The sequence below is a fragment of the Vulpes lagopus genome, chromosome 12 (assembly GCF_018345385.1).
Source record: "Vulpes lagopus strain Blue_001 chromosome 12, ASM1834538v1, whole genome shotgun sequence".
Lineage (NCBI taxonomy): Eukaryota > Metazoa > Chordata > Mammalia > Carnivora > Canidae > Vulpes > Vulpes lagopus.
In genome coordinates this window covers 71,073,415-71,093,787 of record NC_054835.1, presented here as the reverse complement: position 1 = coordinate 71,093,787, position 20,373 = coordinate 71,073,415, and positions in this window count along the sequence as shown.

Genomic DNA, 20,373 nt, shown 5'->3' with positions numbered 1-20,373 from the left:
ACCTCTTTCTCTCTCTCTGTATGTGTCTCTCATGAATAAATAAATAAAATCCTAAAGAAAAAAAAAAAAAAAAGAATGTTCAGATGCTGACATGCCCATGTGATAGTCCTCTAGACTTTGGCCCATGGTTAGGTGCCATCTATCCTTTCTCACTTAGAGGGTTGGAAGCAGAATAAGTATTCATCAGTACTCAGTTGGGCTTGGTTAGTAAATGAGTAATAATGGGGTAAGCCCTTTTTTTCCCAAAGAAGGGAGTGGGAATTACAGTTAAGAAGGTAGACTTTTCCTTAATTTAAGCTGCAAAATGACAGCATAACTTTTTTTTTTTTAATAATAATCACCAATAACTTATCAGCAAGTATAAGGTCATCTTGAACTGAAAGTCCAAGGGCGTCTTGGTGGCTCAGTCAGTTAAGAGGCCGACTCTTGATTTCTGTTCAGATCACAATCTTAGGGTCTTGAGGTTGAGCCCCATGTCCAAGTCCCATGTCTGGTTCTACATTCAGGACAGGCTCCTCAGGATTCTCTCCCTTTCCCTTCTCCTCTGTCCCTCCCCCTGCTCATGTGTATGCTCACTCTCTCTCTTTCTCAAATAAATAAATAAAATCTTTTTTTTCTTTTTTTTTTTTTAAGAAACAGGATTGTAGAAAATATCAAACATTTCAGAAATGTGCATCTGAAAACTAGAATTGTGTATATTGGGAGACACTTAACACTCCTGCTCAAGAATAACTAGTATCAAGAATTACACATTTAGTTACATAGGATTTTTTTCTAACTATATGAAAATATACATACAAAATAAACATTTTTAACTAAAATTATTTTGTATTGTCCTGAACTTTTTTATTTTAACTTTTTTCTTTTAGTAATATATCTTGAACTTGTTATTTTATGCAGATCTATCTGGTTCTCTTTTTTTTTATTTCATTTATTTGAGAAAAAGAAATAGGGATAATGACAGAGATAGGAAGAAAGAGCACAAGCAAGGAGCAGAGGGAGAATGGGGCTGGATCCCAGGACCCTGGGATCATGACCCGAGCTGAAAGCAGACGTTTAATTGACTGAGCCACCTAGGCACCCTTGGTTCTTTTTTTTTTTTTAATGAGATTTTATTTATGTATTTATTTTTGCCAGAGAGAGGGAGAGGAGGAAGGGGCAGAGAGAGAGAGGAAAAGGGAGAAAGAGAATCCCAAGCAGACGCTGCACTGAGCATGAGCCCAACATGGGGCTCAGTCTGAGGTCCCTGAGATCATGACCTGAGCTGAAGTCAAGAGCTGGACACTTAACTGACTGAGCCACCCAGCCACCCTTATCTAGTTCTTTTTAATAACCTCCCAGAATTCCATTACTTAAACATTTTAAAGCATTCCAAAACCAAAATTAAATATTTGCCTACTGAAATTAAGTCTGTACTAGATTGTACCAATGAAATATACTTACCTATCATTTTCACTGGATTGTGTACCCTAGAAAGATCACAGCAAAATTTGCTCCAGATATAAAACGCACCAAATCAAATTGAAAGGTCAAATTGAATTTGTTGGAGAAAATCTCCTCAAAAGCAGGGCCTGGGTGGATAGAAGGGTAGAAGAAGTCAGTATGGAAGAAATAAAGAGGGTGTTTCACAAACCTGTGTATTTGTGCATTTGTGATATACAGTTTCAAGATATAATGAAAAATTTGTTTCCTCATTTTTTACAAAAGGGAAGTCTTTAGAGATAAGGGTTTCAGTAGAATAGATAACATTGGTTTGTATATTCAGGTCATTGCAGACTGATGTCTAAAGTTCCTCTAGGATCTGGAGAGGGAATTCCTCCCCTGCCCCCATCACTGTAGAAAAAAATTCGTATTTTCTTTTCAGATTGGTACTTTTTTGCTGAAATTTCTTTGGTGTTTAAGTATCTAGCTTCTTTAAGTGTTCTAGGAGTTTGGATTTTTGTCTCTGTTGCAAACAGACACAATGGGGGATTTAAAGCAGGAGAAGGAGCAGATCTGATTATGTTTACAAAAGGTCACATTGGCTGGTGGAGGAATGGATTGTAGGGATGTGTAGCAGCCTAAGTGAGGTCCTATAAATAATGCACAAGGGTCAAGTCATTCCTTGGCTCAAAAGCCTTCATCCCAAAGTAAAACCAAAAGCCTTTTGGTGTTCTGTCCCCTTTCCTATCTTCTTCCCTCTTGCATATCATGCCAACCTCCCTACACCCCCACCCCCACTATTGGGGGCTTCATGAGGGCAGGGGTTTTGTTTTCTTCATTGCTAGAGGGCCAATGCTTAGCAGAGCTTCACATACTGTGCTGATAATGTTGGTTATCGAGTGCATGGTTCTCCTTTGGCTTTAGAATAAATTTTTAGATTCTTGACTTGGTATCCAAGGTTTATTTAGGGTAGTCACAGCCCCATCTTATCATTAATGTCTAGGGCTTTTGCTGTAGCCACACTGACCTTGCTTTTAACTTTCTCACAGTCTTAGAATTCCCTGTGGCCTCTGCCTAGAAGGATCCTGACTTCCTCTTTTCTTAGCCGACTCCTTTTCGAACTTCAAGTCTCAGCTTGTATGTGATTTCTTCAGAAAAACATTTTCTTGTGACCTTTAGGAACTCTAACAACAAATACTCAGTTCTTTGCCTTCTTGGTGTTTATCACAAATAATTTTTGTCTTTATTTATGGTGAAAACCTTTTTCTTTTTTTTTAACTTCTAGATCTTATCTTTTTAGAACTGTTTTAGATTTACCAAAAAATTGAGCAGATAGTACACAGTTCCTATAGACTTTCTCTCCTGCTAAAAAGAAAACCACAGGCCCAAATGGTATCACTTGGGCCAGGCCAAATCGCCAAACTGGGGCTTAATCCCAACCTAATTGCAATTTCAACTTCCTCTGGAAAATATATAGTCTTAACCTGTCAATCAGGAATTTTCTGATAAGTACCAGTGAGGTAATCTGTCATATGGGGGCCCTTTTTGCCCCCGAAAGGAACAATGAGGTAATCCAAGATCCCCTGCCATCTCCCCCACCACCCTGAAAGAGAAGGTAATCTTGCCTGGAACAATTCTTTCTTTTCTTTTACTAATAGTTTTCTTTCCCTACCCTCCTTCCTATAAAACTTTCTATTTTGCACAACCCCCCTCAGAACTCCTTTCTACTTGCCAGATGGGATGCTGCCCAATTTGTGAATCCCTTAATTAAGCCAATTAGATCTTCAGATTTACTTGGTTGAATATTGTTTTTTGTTTTTTTTTCTGTTGTCTTTTTTTAACATCCCCAACACACAGTTTCCCCTGTTGTTAACATCTATGTGGAGAAAAGATGGAGTCACACACATCAAGTAGTGAGGTAAGCAGCCAAGGACAATGCAGCTAAGACCAGATATTGCTGGAAACAGCAAAGGCCAACGATATTCAGAACTGATAAACTAGCAGAACCAGAAGAGGCCTGCAAAGGCCCAAGACTGATTAAACTCCTTTCAGTGGGAGGACTTCTGTAGCAAACCTTCAGACTCTTCAGGCACTGACCTCCCTCAGGTTTGACCACATCAAAAAAGCCACTGCCACCAAAGTCTCCACCCAACTGATCTCTGAACATCACAGATTCTACATGACTTGACTATAATAATCAGCATGTGCCAAGAGCTGACCAGAACCGGACTGAGTCCTCATCTTAATTATGTGCTCACAGACCGATTTTGCATTGGCTAACTTCCTATTCCTTGTAGTATCTTTGTTGTGGAACTTTGGACTGTGCTTTGCTTTGTGTGACATGTATGAAGCCAAGTTTAAGATTTTTTAAAAAAATTATTTAAAACATTTTTAAGTAATCTCTATACCCAACATGGGCTTGAACTTACAACCCCAAGATCAAGAGTCGCATGCTCTAATGGCTGAGTCAGCCAGGCGCCACTGAAGCCAAGTTAAACGCGTAGTGAAATGTCATTTGAGTTTAGAATCCTAAACCTGCTTTACAACTATATTAAGCTTGCTTTACGATTAAATAAAGCTGATAGTATGGAAAGACACAACTCATGTGTGCCATCATAGTGTGCTTTTGACAATATTATATTAAAATGGTGCATTTCTGGGGCACCTGGTTGCTTCAGTTGGTTAAGTGTCTGCCATTGGCTCAGGTCATGATCCCAGGGTCCTGGGATCGAGTCCCACATTGGACTCCCTGCTCACCGGGGAGCCTCCTTCTCCCTCTCCCTCTCCCACCTGCTCCTGCTCTCTCTCTCATGCTTACTTTATTCCTCTCAAATAAAATAAAATAAAATCTTAAAAAATAAATAAAATGACACATTTGTTATAGTTAATGAACCAATATGTGTTCATTACTCTCAATACATTATTATTAATTAAAGTCCATAGTTTATGGGATGCCTGGGTGGCTCAGGGGTTGAGCATCTGCTTTTGGCCCAGAACATGATCCTGGAGTCCCGGGATTGAATCCTACATCGGGCGGGCTCCCTGCATGGAGCCTGCTTCTCCCTCTGCCTGTCTCTGCCCCTCTCTCTGTGTCTCTCATGAATAAATAAATAAAATCTTAAATTAAAAAAAAAGTCCATAGTTTATTTAGATTTTTTTTAGTTTTTACCTAATGTCCTTTTCTGTTCCAGTAACCTATGCAGAATACCACATTACATTTAGTCATCATATCTCCTTAGGCTATGACAGTTTCTCAGACTTTCCTTATTTTTGATAACTGTGGGTTTTGAGGAGTTCTGGTGAAGTACATTGTTGGATGTTATTTTTTTCAAGTAAACTTTCTATTTAAGTATAACATCCCAGTAGTAATTTAATTCTCTGTCATGCAATTAGTATTAATTTTTCTCAATATATTATAATCTCCAGGAAGGTCAGGGTCATGTCTGATTTACGCAAAGTGATAACACAGATTAACACAGAGCAGACACTCAATATAAACTGCTGGATGAATAAATTATTTGCTCATGAAACAACAATTTGTGCAGTACTCATCGCTGGAAATTCCCATTTGTAGGAATTCTCCTTGGGGCTAAGTATAGCCTTATTATATCAATACAAATCCTATTCCTCCTTCTGGTTGAATTCTAGATTCCTTTTTTCCATTAAGTTTTTCCAAATTGGGATCCCTGGGTGGCGCAGCGGTTTGGCGCCTGCCTTTGGCCCAGGGCGCGATCCTGGAGACCCGGGATCGAATCCCACGTCGGGCTCCCGGTGCATGGAGCCTGCTTCTCCCTCTGCCTGTGTCTCTGCCTCTCTCTCTCTCTCTCTGTGTGACTATCATAAATAAATAAAAAATTAAAAAAAAAAAAGTTTTTCCAAATTATTTTACTTTACAATATTTCTTTTTCCTTAACTTTTTTTTTAGCATTCATTTTGTCACTTACATATGGCTTTATTACTCACCCTTACTGAGCATTAGAGAGCATATCAAAGGAGCTGTTACTACAGCAATGTATTAGGAAAACAAGTCTCCTTTTTTTTTTCTTCTTTTTTTAAAGAGAGAGAGCACAAGGGGAGGGGGGGTGGCAGTTGGCGGATGGCAGAGGGAAAGGGAGAGGGAGAAGCAGACTCGCAGCTGAGCAGGGAGCCCAGTGTGGGACTCATCCCAAGGCCCTGAAGATCATGACCTGAGCCGAAGGCAGATGCTTAACTGACTGAGCCACCCAGGCACTCCAAGCATTTTTTTTTTAATTTTTTTTTTTTTTAGAAAACATACCTACTTTTGAGTGGTTTGTAATCTACCTGAGGAGACTGGACATGTACATAAATATAAATAACATTAAGAAAAAAAAATAAAACATTAGATACATTGGCAAATGAATAATATCACCCTGAAGTACTTTCTAGGTCTCTCGGGACAGAGAACTCATTGGGACTAACAGACTAGGCTTTGAGGAAATCTAGAAATAAGATTGCACCTTCCAAGTTATAAGAACACTTGGTCCTGTTAATGGATATTCAGTTGTAAGCCCTAGAGCCTGGAAATCTCTATAGCACTCCTCCCAAATAAAAGATATCATGTGTCAGTGGAGAATGATGGAAAGAATATGAATTCTAAAGTCAACACCCCGGCTCTGTCCATTATAAACTGTGGCTTAAGGAAAAAGTGTGTTAGGATTCTGACATTTGTTAAGAAAAAGGATCCAAAATTTGGAAATAGGCAAAAAAAGAAGGCTGTGTATCCTTTTAGTGTCATACTTGAGTTCTATCTTAACCAGTCTGCCCAAGGATGATTTAATTCTCTAGGGAAATGACCACTTTTGCTATGCTATTTACAACTGATTAGGCCCAGACTCGGTGAAGAGTTAAAATTAAGTTACATGATTAACTTGCAGATTCTCTGATAGAGAAGCAAATAATTTCTTCCCAGGAGAAAAGATACCTCCAATCTTATTGCCCAGTAGGAAGTGAACTAGTTTTAACTCTCACCTCGCAAACTTATTTCAGAATGTCTTTCTTGGCAGACTTTATTGTCCCAATTGGGATTCATCCCAAGACCCTGAGATCATGACCTGAGCCGAAGGCAGATGCTTAACTGACTGAGCCACCCAGGCACCCCAAGCATTTAAAAAAAAATTTTTTTTTTTTTTTTGAATCTCTATTCTTCAAAGGGTTTTTGAACTGGCTTCACCATTGCCAGTTCCCTAGTTTCCCCTCACTGATAAGTTAAATCTCACACACACACGTCTGGGAGCCATATTCCTTTTGGGCAATTTACTAGTAGATATTTTCCTTACCACTTAGTTTCGCCCTTGTAGTTAATGTCATGGTGACAAGACCTTTCGGTGAGAGACTCACCTCATCTCCATAGCTTGTAGGGTTTATTTTTTCTGCATCTACCGTACTACCAAGTTTAGTTTTGAACACATGAGGTTTGAAATGTCCATGACACATGCCAGTAGAGATGTCAAGGAAGTTCTGAGCTCAGAGTTGAGGGAAGAGCCTGGGCTGACAATATAAGTTTGGAAGTCATTAACATCCTCAGGAAGGTATTTAAAGTCATGAGGCTAAAGGGCTGAGGGAGGAGGAAAAGGAGTGTGAAAAGAAATGAAGACAGTTCACCTGAGGCAACATCAGCTTGGAACTGGGATATTTAGAGACCCATGGAGGATGAAGAAGTAGCAAAAGACGCTAGAAAGGGAAAGGAGGACATGAGAGAAAAAACAGCTTAGGGTCAGAGAAACCAGAGGGCTGATCAGGGTAAAATGCTGCTAAGTAGCGATGTTAGCAGGGACTAGAGTGCATATATTAGATATGGTAACATGGAAGATGGCAGTGACTTGAGAAGGTCACTGTGTGGAGGGATGAGACAGAGGCCTAGCTAGCTAGATTCAAATGGGTTGAAGCATGAACTGAAGTTGAAGCTGTGGAGACAGCACAAATGGAAAACTTGTAATACAGATCAACCTGAGACTTCTGGCAGAGATCCAGACTCTACAACCATTTATTACATTTCCCTTTGTAAGATTGATTGATTGATTGATTGATTTAAGAGAGAGAGAGAGAATATGTGAGCATGATTCCGGGGAGAAACAGAGGGTGAGTGTCTTCAAGCAGACTTCCCCCTGAGCTCGAAGCCCATTCATGGGGCTCAATCCCACAACCCTCAAGAACCAGATGCTTAACTGACTGACCTACGCAGGTGCCTGACAATTACATTTCTAATGGGATCCTGATGATTTCATCAGTATGAAATCCAACAAGATTGGATGCCTACTACACACCACACTGTGTTATGTTAGAATTATTGAGAGGAGGGCGCCTGGGTGGCTCAGCTGGTTAAGTATCTGCCTTCAGCTTAGGTCATGATCTCAGGGTCCTGGGATCAAACCCTATGTCGGGCTCCCTGCTCAACAGGGAGTCTGCTTCTCCCTTCCCCTCTGCCCCTCCCCCCCACTCATGCTCTTTGTCTCTCCCTCAAATAAATAAATAAACTTAAATAAAATAGAGTTATTGAGAGGAATACCCCAGGAAGCTTCCACTTGAGTGGAATATGAGTTCTAGAGCCCAATTGCCTAGGCTCACATCCCAGTCCTGTCACTAACTAGCTTAATGAATTTCAGCAATTACCATAACATGAATCTCGGTTTCTTCATCTGTACACTGGAGAGTACCTATATGATAAGGCTGTTGTTGAGATGCAAAGTGTTTAGAATATGCCTGGCATATAGTAAGTGCTCAATAAAAGTTACTTTCATTATCTTTTTCAAGGAGCTAGTTTAAGTTAGAAAATAAAGAGACTTACAAATCCAAGGTATAAAGTGTCATGATCAAAGCATGCATTGGGGTTGTGGAAGCCCAGAGGCATTGCTTGGCCTAATAGGAGCCCAGGAAGGAGTCTCATTGAGCTGAGGTATAAACCACCTGGACTATATCACTTTTTTTCTCATGACGACCCTATAAAGAGGATGTACTGAATTTTACAAAGAAATTGTAGCTTAGAAAGTATCAGAGAACAGTTGATGAAGAATCCAGAAAGCTTCTTTAAAGATTGATTGATTGATTTGGGTATTCTGCAAAACTATAAAGGCCTGGGAGTCTGTAGCTTTGAGACCATATATATCTTGAACAAAGACTGTATCTCTTATCCTATGCTTTATGAAATTTCTCAACTTGCATTTAAATTGCTTTGAGGGAGAGTGGGAGACAGGAAGAGATAAAGACTAGGCCAGGGCTTTGTTGTCCTATTACTTGGTTTCCTTCTCCAGTGGTGACTTGTGTGTTAATATTGATGTCATGGGATTTCTTTTCCTTTAGTGCCCACGGTTCTTGGTCACAAGCTTTGAAGAATGAAGAGGTAGACCAGATGAAGAATGGTGGGCAGCAAAGCAAAGTTTATTAAATGATAGTAAAGCAGTTTATTGAGTGACAGTACAAAGCTCCCAGAGAGGGAGAGAATCTGAGAGCGTTGCCACCACAGTTTCTAACTAAGTCTAGGGGTTTTTATGGGCTTGTGGGCAGGCTGTTTTAATCTCATTAACCCTCCATGCACTTGTCATCGAATCAGATTTTTGTCATCTACCCATCACTGGGAAAGGGTGGAGGGTTTCTTCCAGGTAGTGTAAAATAGTTTTAAGGGTGGTTTCTGCCTAGGGCAGGCCCCCTTGCTCCTGCCTGCCTTTCTTCCAACTATCCTTCATTATTGACTCTGGGACTAAAATTTAGTGCTTAATTAATAAGAAAGGAGTGATAGTAAACCAATCTGACCAAGTCCCTTTTGTTTAAAACCCAACCATGTTTCTCCATGGTCAAGCTCTCAGCAAGTCCTGGTTTAAGATTGGAAACTCTTCCTTTATTAATACATTTACTCCCTACTTTTGAGACCTGCTTGCACTGGGGTTTAAGAATTCCGTGATCTAATATCTTGCTGCACATAGTCCCTGGACCAATAACATGTCGTCACATGAGAGCTAGTTAAAAATGCAGAATCCCAGACCTACTGAATCAGAAATTGCATTCTGACAAGCTGTCTATGCACGTTAAAATTTAAGAAGCACTATTATAAAATAGGTAAAAGGAACTTAGGAAAATTTCAGGGAACCAAGAGATTTTTGCACAGAAGCAGGACAAGTTAAAAGTAAATCTAACATAGAAATGTTTTCTAAAATCAGATTTTTTTTTCCAAAATCAGATTTTTTCCCCAAAATCAGATTTGTAAGTTCAAAATAAATGTTGTGACATTTAGTATACCCATTCAAGTGAATTGCTACAGAGTTTAAACTCCTTCGTAAGTACTCAACTTTTTTCAGAGAGCTGGAATTTTGTATTGATAAGTAGAACTTCTCTATGAAAAAGACAAATTTCTTATTTTAGACACAGTCCTGAGACAAAGTCATCTTAAGAACATGGGTCATATAGAAGACATGAAATGGCTTCTTTTGCCATATCTTTTTTTCTTTCCCTTCCAGAATCAAGTGTAGCCACTTAAAAAAAAAATCTTCTTTTGCTATTTCTATTCTTCTTTTTTTATTCTTCTTCTTTTCTATTTAGGAAAGATCTTGGGAGCCCAAAGTACAACTTTATCCAGTATGGCTGGCATCCTTAGTTTACCATACAAGGAAATGGCCAACAGTGGAAACCTGGAAAGAAAGGAATGGAAAAAGGAGCCTCTGGTCCTTGACTCATCCTCAAAGTTTGGTGGTCTGAGAATCAAGACAGCTGTTAAACTCTTTTAAAAGTTCATAATGGGGGCACCTGACTGACTCAATGGGTAGAACATAGGATTCTTGGTCTTGGGGTTGTAAGTTTGAGCCCCACATTGGGTGGAGAGATTACTTAAAAATAAAATATTTTTTGAAAAAGATTCATATGAAATACTTTCAATAGTCTTAAAATTTCAGTTCTATCCCCTAAATCAGGATCCTTTAAAGGTGAGCATTTTCCTCTAATGTAATTAAACTAATATGTTGGGGGGCACCTGCATAGCTCAGTTGGTTAAGCATCTGACTCTCAGCTCAGCTCAAGTCTTGATCAGGTTTGTGGAGCCTACTTAAAATAATAATAATAATAAATAAATACAAATATAAATAAAATAAAATAAAATAAAATAAAATAAAATAAACTACTAAGTCGGATTAGGTATTTTTATGCCAATCCCTGTGAAGCACTGTCCTGGTGCCACTTACTGAGCATACTGCTCCAAACAAGCCAGTTATCTTTTCTTTTCTTTAAGATTTTATTTATTTATTCATGAGAGACACAGAGAGAGAGAGAGAGGCAGAGACACAGGCAGACAGAGAAGCAGGCTCCATGCAGGGAACCTGACGTGGGACTTGATCCTGGGTATCCAGGATCACACCCTGGATGGAAGGCAGTGCTAAACTGCTGAGCCATCCAGGCTGCCCCAAGCCAGTTATCTGGAATCCCATTTCCCCACTCCCTCAAAGCTCCTTATAGTAGAAAGAACATTGTTTTATTTTATTTTATGTATTTATTTATTTTAGGTTTATTTAAGCAATCTCTACATCCAGTGTGGGGCTTGAACTCATGACCCCAAAATCAAGTGCTGCATGCTCTACCAACTGAGCCAGCCAGGTGCCCTAGAACAACATAATTTTAGATTCAACAGATCTAAGTTTAAACCCCAAGAGAAACTCATTTTTCTCACCTGTAAAGCAGGACTGACGGTACCTCTTTTTTTTTTTTTTTAATATATATATATTAAATCTCCAGCAGACTCCCCACTGAGCATGGAGCTTGATGCAGGACTTGACCTCATGACCCTTAGCTGAAATCAAGAGTTGGACGCTCAACCAACCAACCCAACCATGCACCCCACTGATAGTACCTCTTAAATGTGGTAAGATTAAGACAAATCTGTACAGCCTGTGGCCCACAGTCACTACTCAATAAATATTAGTTCCTTACTCTGGCATGCCTAAAATATCTTAATTCTTCAAAAAAGATTGCTGAGTGTAGAAGGCAAAAATGGTTTATGGAAGATAGTTCCTTAGGGCAGGATCTCTTCTCCCTACCTGTCCTCAGCCTTAGTTCCAGCCTTGCAGTATTAAGAATCACTGTGACCACAGCAGAGGCAGTTGGGGGATCTAGTGGAGATTGGAGATGGAGCTGTCACCCCAAACTATGATGGTGAACATACACTGGAGGAAGGAAAATCATGGATTTCAGTGTGAGCAAACCCTTAGAAATTTCCTTGGCTCTCAATGTAGCCTTCAGCACTGCCTCCAGCCTCCACCACTGCTGATACCACTGTCACTGAGGCAATAGTCTCCATTGTTGTGGGCAGCCTCCCCGGGTAATTGACAGCGACAGGGGTTAGGAGAGGTAGAAAGGCCAAAGAACAGACATCAAAGGCAATTATCACAAAATCCAGCTTGCTGTGAATGGAGGCAGTCACTCAGAATCTCATTTTGGAACTGAACTCCCCAGGCAGATTAAAAATTCTGATCATCACCAAAGTTAAAATGAGACACAGAAGCTTTCTATGAAAAAGATGTTTTGACCAAAACCATACCAGCATCTGCTTCCTGGGGTTGGGTGTTTCCTGGTTTGCAAATACACTCCTTCCCAGTACCTCAAAAGCTGTTTAATTACATTTCCGAAGTAGTCACATCTGTTTTCCATTGTGCAGTAATGGTCCTACATTCCTTCCTGCCCACTTGCAGCAAATAGCCTTGCAGCACCTACTACGTGCAAAGCATTGCTTTGGGTTGTATGAAAATCTGTCCATAGAGATGGGCAGGGGAGCACATTAACACAAACCAGCCATCTTAAAATAGTTATCACCCTGTCAATTATATTTGTCAGTATTGGCTCCAGGCCATCAGGAAAAATTCCTCTCCAGTTGGCCATAAAATCTGATAGAGCCAATGTTTTTGAGGTCCCAGAGAATTAAGCTTCCCGCATTTTTCTTGTTCTTAACATTGGGAAATAGATCCCAAATTCAAATGATCTCTCTCTCTCTCCCATTTTTATTATTATTATTTTTTTATTTTTTAAAGATTTTATTTATTTATTCATGAGAAACAGAGAGAAAAGAGAGAGAGGCAGAGACACAGGCAGAGGGAGAAGCAGGCTGGCTCCTTGCAGGGAGCCCAATGTGGGACTCGAAGCCGGGTCTCCAGGATCATGCCCCTGGCCAAAGGTGGCACTAAACCACTGAGCCACCCAGGCTGCCCTCTCCCATTTCAAAAAGTATTTTACACACTTATATTTTACTGTATATACATCTCAATTTTGTTATTATTATTATTTATTTTTGGTAATATACCTACATATCCCTAAAATGGAGATTCCTATACTGTAATATTTTGCAATTTCCATTTTTCACTTAACAATATACTCTAAAGATCCTTGCATATCAATAAAGACCCAAATTTGTATTTTTTAAAGCTTAAAAAATAAATTTTTTAAATTAAGTTTAATTACTTTTTTTATTACAATTTTTTTTAGTAAGCCCTACACCCAATGTGGGGCTTGAACTTATGACCCTGAGATGAAGAGTCACATGCTCCTCTGATTGAGCCAGCCAGGTGCCCCCCTCCCCGGATTTGTATTTTTCTTCTTACTACACATTAGTAGCTAAAATTAAGCATTCTGTTATTAGTTATCCCAACTTATTTTTGTTGATGGTTTTGTTCTCACACAATAATGCAACCTTCAGAATGCAGAGAACTTGTCTGCTGTATTCTCTAACTGAATGCCAGGCACATAGTAGAAACTTCATAGATAGTTGATAAATGAATGATTAAAAAATATTTTACTTTAAACGTTAAGATGTAACTATTATTTTATTAATTTTTACTATTTTACTTTTCTGAACTTGTTATTTACTCCACTTAAAAATAATCATGGAAACCACTGAATTGTACACCTGAAACTAATGTTACACTTCACGTTACCTAACTGGAATTTATTTTATTTTATTTTATTTTATTTTTTTTTAAGGTTTTGGTTTTTTTTTTAAAGATTTTATTTTTTATTTATTCATGAGAGACACAGAGCGAGAGAGAGAGAGGCAGAGACACAGGCAGAGGGAGAAGCAGGCCCCATGCAGGGGCCCGATGTGGGACTCGATCCCCGGTCTCCAGGATCACACCCCAGGCTGCAGGCGGCACTAAACCACTGTGCCACCAGGGCTGCCCCCTAACTGGAATTTAAATAAAAACTTCAAAAAATCATGGAACATACACTCTTAAAAGCATAAAAAACTTTAAGTAGTAATATAAAAATCAAGGGAAATTTTCTCTTAATATTTGGGGAACATGCTTAAAGAAAGGCCTGAACTACCTCCAAATATAAATCAGTAAAAGTAGGGAATTTGATTTTAAATAACTTGTTTGAGGGATCCCTGGGTGGCTCAGTGGTTTGGCACCTGCCTTTGGCCCAGGGTGCAATCCTGGAGTCCTGGGATCAAGTCCCATGTCAGGTTCCCTGCATGGACCCTGCTTCTCCCTCTGCCTGTGTCTCTCATGAATAAATAAATAAATAAAATATTAAAAAAAAATAACCTGTTTGAAAAAGGTAACCAGAATAACAAGAAATCTAATATATCCTTTTGAAGAAGTCATGCTAAATCTTTCCATGACTGAAATTTGAGGAACACTGAACACCTGAAATGACCAGAAGAATAATTGACTGAAGCATGGGCAGATGAAAATTGTAAAATGTCAGAGTCATATGCTCCATTATATATATTCATTTGCTCCTACTGAGCGTGCTTGAAAATATGCATTTCTTTATGCCTTCTTTGAGAACAGATATTTTTGAAACATAGAACTTGCAAGCTGCAAGGGGCTAAAATTGTCACTTCTTAAGAATGTGTTTACAGATCTCTCTGGATGAGAAACAGAGAACAGTATTCTTCCTTTGTTCCTTGCACGGGACAAATGAAGCTCAGAGTAACATGCAAAAATCAGAGGGAAAATGAGACTGAACCATAATAATAAAAGCTCTGGATTATTCTGTTTGTTGATCATTATTAAAGATATCTGTCTATGACTTTTGTTTCTCCAAACAAAACAAAAACAAGGAAAAAAAAAGCCCTTTAGAGATAAGAAATTTCCCCTTCATATTAACAAATGTTTACTGTGGTGCTATGATGGGAAATTCAAAGACGTCCGTAACAGGATTGCAGCCCTCGGCCCCTGTCTTCATAATCTTGGGGAAGATAAATCTAAAAACCAGGCCCAGGGCAGCCCTGGTGGCTCAGCAGTTTAGCGCCTGCCTTCAGCCCAGGGCCTGATCCTGGAGACCCCGGTTCGAGTCCCACGTCCGGCTCCCTGCATGGGGTCTGCTTCTCCCTCTGCCTGTGTCTCTGCCTCTCTGTGTGTGTGTGTGTGTCTCTCATGAATACATAAAATTAAGAAAAATTCTAAATAAATAAATAAATAAATAAAAACCAGGCCCAGGATAAAAGAAAAATGTGGGGGCCCATTCTTAAAAAAATTTTTTTAGGACTTTTAAGAAAGTGACAACAGAGCATTAAATCAAACACAGAGCCTTTCTAATTGCAGGGTCCCATTCACTGCACAAATTACACACCCATGAAGCAGTCCTTGTGGAAAACAACAAACCATTAAGGCCAAGGAGAATGAAACAAACTCTAGAGGATACACAAGGCGCTGAGGAAATAAAAAAGGAAAAAGCCGTTAGGTATTCTTGCTATAAGAAAGGAGCTAAAAGGGGGGTGGGGAAAGGAAAAAAGAAAGGGGCCAAAAGATTATACAAAAAACGTCAATACTTCCTCTAAGGGCAGTGGATGTGAGGCTGAGGAGGGTAGGGAGTTGATACAGGGAGATTTTCTTTTTTTCTTTCTTTTTTTTTTTTTTTTTTTAAGATTTCATTCTTTCATTTGAGAGAGAGAACAAGTAAGGGGGAGGGGCAGAGGGAGAGGGAGAAGCAGACTCCCCTGCTGAGCAGGGAGCCGGACTGGATGTAGGGCTCGACCCAGGACTCTGAGATCATGACCTGAGCCAAAGACAGAAGCTTAACTGACTGAGTCACCCAGTTGCCCCAATACAAGGCGATTTTCTTGTTTAGTCTCTGTACTGCTACATTGTCTGAAATCTTTTACAATGAGTTTATATTTATGTATTTGTAACTTCAGCAAATGACTTAACAAAGAACCTATGCTATAGCTTATGGTTTCTTTCTTTCTTTTTAAGATTGTTTTATTATTAAGTAATCTCCACACCCAACGTTGACAAGACTGAGATCAAGCATTGCATGCTCCACCAACGGAGCCAGCCAGGTGGCCCTAGCTTCTTGTTTCTTAATACTTATCTCAGGAGTCAGAGGGAGACAAATCTCAGTATTCTCTATTTCTGCACTAAATCAAAACTTAGTGTTTTTTTTTTTTTTTTAAGATTTTATTTACTTATCCATGAGAGACACAGAGCCAGAGACACAGGCAGAGGAAGAAGCAGACTCCCTGCAGGGAGCCTGATGCGGGACTCGATCCCAGGACCCTAGGATCACCACCTGAGTGGAAGGCAGATGTTCAACTACTGAGCCACCCAGGCACCCTAAAACTTAGTGGTTTTAAAACAATAGCAAACACTAATTAGCTCAGATAATTTCAGAAAATTTGGAGCACCTTTGCTGGCTGCTTCTGTCTTAAGGTCTTTCATGAAGCTGTGGTCAAGATGTAGCTGGGGCTATAGACTCATCTGAAGGCTTGATGGGGCTAAAGGATCCCCTTAGAAGATGGCCCACTCATATGACTGGCCCGCTTGGTGCCAGCTTTTGGCAGAGGCCTTCATTCCTCATCAGGTGGGGCTTTCTCTCCCAAATGTCCTTAAGACATGCAAATCAACTTCCCCCAAAGCAAGTGACCCAAAACAGCAAGTCAAAAGCTGCAATGTCCTTTATGACCTAGACCAGAAGTTGGCAAGCTACAAGTAGCCAATAAAGCCAGCTGCCACCTGTTTTTATAAATAAAGTTTTATTGGACTACAGTTATACTCATGTATTTACTTATTGGTTGCTTTAATGGTTCAGTGACTGTATTGAGTAGTTAAAATAGAAACCACATGGCCTGCAAACTTAAAATATTTACTATCTGGCCTTTAAAAAAAATTGCCAACCTCACACACCATTACTCTGATATATTCTATTGATTACAGAGATAAACCCTGATCTAGAGCAGAAGGGGACTACACAGATTATGTATACCACGAGGTTGGCATTCCTGGGGACCATCGTGGAGGCCAGCTGCCACACACTTCCCCTCCTAGAGGCTAATATCTCTATCATTGCACTTGCCATCTCAATTTGGTTACTATCTGTTCATGGGTGAGCCTCTCCCACTGCAGTACTCAAGCACCTGTTCCATCTTTGGACTTTCATTTAGCACAGCAACAGCTTTCTGCTTAATAGTTGCAAGAGCTCCATAATGTGTGGGTTCTGCTTACATGTAAACTGGGAGTGGCAGGAAAATTTGACTTCACTGGGCAAGGGGCTTTCAAACATCTTGAAGGATGGGTTTGACTTGATTAAGCAGAGAAGACATGGCAAAAGAAGGGAAGACAGAGAAATAGAAGATTGAAAAATAATTAGATACAGCTGTTGATTATCTGTCTGATGAATGACCATAATCTGCTCTTCTCAAAAGCCTATGGACTAGTCAGGATCTCTCTGGCTGCAAATGGCAGAAACCCAGATGGAGGAGAACCAGGGAGGTGTAGAGGTGCAAATGGGTCTCAGGGCTCTCCTGATCCAGATTATAATGTCACAGGAATCCCTTTCTCCATATCTTCCCTACTCCTCTGCCTGTGAATGAGCTAGATGGCCTCTGGTTTGGTATTGTAGTGGAAGAGACTGACCCAGGAATAGAATCTTTTTCTCTAATGCTGAAGAGAGAGATTCTAGGACAGGATTCTGGATTGAGGCCTAGGGCCAATCCTGTGATGGTGGTTAAGCGTTGGCAAAGGATGGGGTATTTAAATTAGAGGTGCCCACAAGAACTCCTGACTTGAGTCAGAGGAGTTGTACTTCCCCAAAAGAACCAGAATGTAATCACTAATGGAAGAGAGGAGTATTGAGTAGACAATGGTAATGATGTCTATTCTAACAGCGGCTTCCATATCTTTTTGACCTCGATGCCCTGAAAGAAAAGGAATTTTATTATTAGGACCTACTACATGTATACAGTACTTTGGGTTACCAGGAAAGCAGATTCTGGATAGAGAACTGCAAGTAACTTGTTTATCGGCGTGTACTCTGGAATCAGCACCTGTGAAAGAACAAAGGATGCAGGACTGGGCAGAGGGAGAAGTTGAATTGTGATGCCCTTGCCACCTGGGTGAGGCTTCATTTGATTCTACAGAGGGTTCTGAAGTAGGCTCATCAGTGGTGTTCCAAAATGTGGCAAAAGTATGGTGGCCAACCATCCCATTTTGTCTAGGACTGAGCAGGTTCCCAGAATACAAGACTTTCAGTTCTAAAGTTAGGAAAGTTCTAGGCAAACCAGGATAAATTGGTATCGCTAGGAGGGCTAGACCTTTGTATTCACCTTCCAAGTTGACCAGTCATTGGATGTGGGCTTTCCCTGGGGAAGGATCTTAACTCTGGGTGATTCAGTTCCCTCAAACTAAGGGCAATTTCTGGGGAGAGACTCATTTTGAGTCCTTGGTCAGCAGTAAGCTACATACCTGGGAGCTGGGGATTATGTGTCTTACTCCTGTAGCAGGTCATTGGGTAGTATACCAAAGCATCCACTACAATATATAAAACTAAACAAATGTTTCAGGAAAAAATACCTCCTTATGCTATGTACAATCTACTCTGATATTTTCTATTCTGTTCCATTTGAAAAAATATACTGGCCCTCTGAATAGGCACTTCACAAAAGAAGATACTCAACTAGCCCATAAACAAATAGCCATATGAAAAGATCCTTAACTTCATTAGTCATCAGAGAAATGCAAATTTAAACCACAATGCAATGCTACTGTAAACCCAGTCAAATGGCTAAACTGAGAAAAACAATGCCAATTGTTAGTAAGCTAATGGAGTAACTGGAACTTTCATAAATCATTTATGGGACTATAAATTGGCACACGCAAAAAAACCCACAACTATTTGGCATTGTCTAATAAAGTTAGGCATATCTACAGATTTCAACTTAGCAATTGCACTCCAAAGTACCTATCCCACAGAAATGTTCATATGACTATGAAAAATGTCTAAGAATGGTCTTATGCCCAGCCAGGGCATATTCGTATATTCCAAAAAGACTGCAAACAGTATCTCCTATCTCCTATCCTTTCCTACAATGTAACCTAGAGACCCTTCACTAGGAAGAGTAGGATCTGTGTTTCTATCCTTTGAAACTAAGCTTGTGACTCATTTGCAACAAATAAAATGGTGTGGAAGTACTGCTGTGTTAAGTCACATGCAAAGTTAAGTCAGAGGGTAGAAGAAAACACCACCCAAAAATATGCCATTTGGGCATTAGGATTCTTTTGAGCTGAAGGCAATTGAGAAAAAACATATGTAAGAAAAGCTCTCTGCCTCCCCCTGTGTGCCTAAATGCAGGGTACAGTTTGTAAAGGGGTCCCCCCTCTCCTCTCTACCAGGAAGGACAGAAGTTAATCACCAGATACAACTGTAGATCTTATCAGCCCAGAGATGGCACTAGAGGAATCTACATAACAAACCTTTAAAAAAAATTATTATTTTTTTAAGATTTTATTTTATTCATGAGAGAGATACACAGAGAGAGGCAGAGACATAGGCAGAGGGAGAAGCAGGCTCCATACAGGGAGTCTGATGTGGGACTTGATCCAGGGTCTCCAGGATCACACCCTGAGTCAAAGGCAGACTCATAAGCACTGAGCCAGCCAGGCATCCCTGTAACAAATCTTCTAACGGAGGCTTATCTCCCATTAGTTCTGCCATATAGTTCCCTTCCCACATATAATTCCCATCCTAAAAACTTGAAGTCCTATTCATTTGCCTTATCATTTCTATAAAACTTTGTTATTGTTTGGTTAAGATGCTATACAAGCCCAAGTTCTAACTGCCTTCTGTGTCACTCATCACAGAGTGTCTCTTGTGTACATGTGCAATGTACATGTTAGTAAACTGTTTTTCTCTTGTTAATCTGGTTTTTTGTCAATCTAATTTATAGGACCCAGCCAATCAACTAAGATGGGTGGAGGAAAAAGAGTTTTTCCTCTGCTCTATCAGAAAAAACCTTGTTCCCGGGGACACTCATGCTTGGAACTCTGAGCTATCTTGTAAGAGGTCCAACTGCCTTGAGGTCACCTTCCTGTAAGGAAGCCAACTGACTAGAAGAATCCACTAAGATGACCTAACTGACCTACTTAGTCTTAAGGGTTCTCTCAACCCAGGTGCCAGACATGGGCCCACCCCACTGTCAATTCACCTCCAACCACTGAGCTTTTCAGCCAGAGCCTCAAACCTCACTGGAGTAGAGATAAGCCATCCCCCCCATACCTTTTCCAAATTCTTGACTCACAGAATCTGTGAGCATGATAAATAGCCATTCTTTTATACCACTATCCATAATGGCCAAAACCTGAAAACAACCCAAATGTCCATTAAGAGCAGAATGGATAAATTGCAGTATATTCATTATAATAGAATATTCTAGGGCAATGAGAACTTTTGATACATACAACAAAATCGATGAATTTCACAAATAATAATGTTGAGCAAAAGAAGTCAAATACAAAATGATTTTATCATACCATATGATTTTATCTGTATGAAACTTCAAAAAAGACAAAACTTGGGAGTGCTTGACTGGCTTAGTGAGTAGAGTGACTCCTGAGCTTGGGGTTTTGAGTTTGAGCCCTATATTGAGTGTGGAGATTACCTAAAAATAAAATCTTTTTTTTTTTTAAAGGCAAAACTTATCTCTAGTGCTAGAAATCAGGCTACTGGTTAGCTTTGGAGGGAGGT